We start from the raw sequence: 1,033 nt of genomic DNA, 5'->3' as shown, positions 1-1,033 counted from the left end.
ATCTTTTGTCTTTTTTTTTTTTTTTTACAATCTGCAATTTAACACTGTAACAATAACATGAAAATAATAATATTAATGATGATGATGATGATTTCTAACATTGGCTCAAAGGTCGCAAGCTTTGGTGGGAAGGATGTAGTCAGCTTGGTCGATCTTCCCACAGCACCTCTTCTGACATTTGTTTTATCAGAAAGGTCAGTGTCTTTGAATTAACAAAAAAACAAAAAGGCAAGGGGCAAGATCGAACTTGTTGAGGTTTGAACTCAGAACCTAAAGGGATGTAACTAAATACCGCAAGGCATTTAATCTGCTGCTCTGCTGTTTCTGCCATCCACCGCAATTAATACTAATAATAAGGATTTTAAATTTTTTTTTTTTTCACTGTTCATTTTCCATGTCATTCCCTAGTCAACCTGGTGATGAATAACCTAAATAGAATTTGATTACTATTCTAGTATATATATATATATATATATATATATATATATATATATATATATATATATATATATATATATATATACTTGCACACATACATGTATACACAGACATTTATGTATGTGTATATATATATATATATATATATATATATATATATATATACATATATACATACACACACACGTGTATATGTATATATATACACATATACATACACACACACATGTGTATATGTATATATATACATACACATACACACAAAAATGAGCTAAGAGAAATAACTCAAAGTGGCCAGTGGCATATTTGAGTAACATAGACAAATACAAGTATGTTATATATGTACACACACACACACACAAATGTATAGGCACTGTAAGATGAGCATACTGTCACTGAATTCTTTTTTTTTTATATATATTTTCTTGTTTTGTTTTATTGTTCGTTTGTTTCTCACGAAAGTAAGTCTTTTTAAAATGAACACCTTAGAGAAATATATTGGAAAATGCGATATCAAATTTTAATTCAAGTATTACAACTATTATGAGTTACACACACACACACACACACACACAAATACACACACACACACACA

The sequence above is a fragment of the Octopus bimaculoides genome, chromosome 11 (genome assembly GCF_001194135.2).
Source record: "Octopus bimaculoides isolate UCB-OBI-ISO-001 chromosome 11, ASM119413v2, whole genome shotgun sequence".
Taxonomy (NCBI): Eukaryota; Metazoa; Mollusca; class Cephalopoda; order Octopoda; family Octopodidae; genus Octopus; species Octopus bimaculoides.
This window is presented reverse-complemented; position numbering follows the sequence as displayed.